Source organism: Pteropus alecto, unplaced genomic scaffold (genome assembly GCF_000325575.1).
Source record: "Pteropus alecto unplaced genomic scaffold, ASM32557v1 scaffold396, whole genome shotgun sequence".
NCBI classification, from domain to species: Eukaryota; Metazoa; Chordata; class Mammalia; order Chiroptera; family Pteropodidae; genus Pteropus; species Pteropus alecto.
In genome coordinates, this window is record NW_006438082.1 from 562,608 (window position 1) to 563,729 (window position 1,122).

Consider the following 1,122-nt stretch of genomic DNA (forward strand, 5'->3'; position numbering starts at 1 on the left):
GCCGCCGCCGGCCGCCGCCGCCAGACCAATCCCGCCGCCTGGGAACCAAGCCGGCAGCGGCTTACAAACCGGAAGAGACTGACGTCTGGCGCGGAGGGCGGGGCGGGGCGAGGCTCCGCCTCCGACCACGGCGGAATCGCGGCTTGAGACAATCAGAACACAGCCTCGCCGGAGCAGGGGACTAAGCGGACGTGCGCAGGCGCACTTCCCCGGCTCCCCGCCCCAGCCTTTAGTCTCAGCTTCCTCCGCCGCCTGTTGGTCACGTGTCAGGCGCCAACCAAAGAGAACCGAGCTCAAGGCTCCGGTGGCCGGGCTTTCAGCCTGGCGTGGGAGCAGCGTGCCATCTGCAGCAGCGGCAGCAGCAGCAGCAGCGGCATAAAATACAATGACAGCTCAGGAGTGCTGAGCTTTCCCTGGGAGGTGGGCAGCCCAGACAGCCCGCTCAGGAACTAGGAGCAGCAGGTGGTGGCGCGGCAGCCAGAGGGAAGGGCACAGGAGCAAATTTGAGGGTTATAGTGAAGCCACGAAAAACGGAGGGTTTATATTCTGCAGGAAATGTTATGCATTTGTCAGAACCCATAGAATGTACAACACAAAAGGGAAACGTAAACCCTGGACTATAGTTAGCAATAATGTATCAATATTAGCTCACCGATTATAACAAATGCAATACTTGATGTAAAATGTTAATAATAGGGGAAACAGTGGGGAGCGGGGTAGAGGGAGTACATGGGAACTCTACCTGCTCAGGTCTGTAAACCTAAAACTATATGAAAAATAAAGTCTATTTAATTTTCAAATTAAGGCTTAGGTTAGGGCGTAGATTCAAGGGGTATTATGGTGGTCCAACATACAGGACCTTTTGGATGGCAGGGGAGGGAGGAATCAAGGACAGCTGCCAGGACTTGAGCAACCGGGTAGCTGGTTGGGACAGTACCCAGATAGGACGGACGTCAGTTGATAAGCCCAATGAGCAGTCAGACTTAGGCATGTAGAGCCCAGCAAGGCAGTGGCAGAGCGGGGCTCAGAAGGCAGAGCATCTTCCCCCAAGGTAGGGATGGCTCCCAGAACTCCAGGGTCTCCCTCCCTGGGGCCCAAAGATGCTGAAAGCCGTCAGACTTG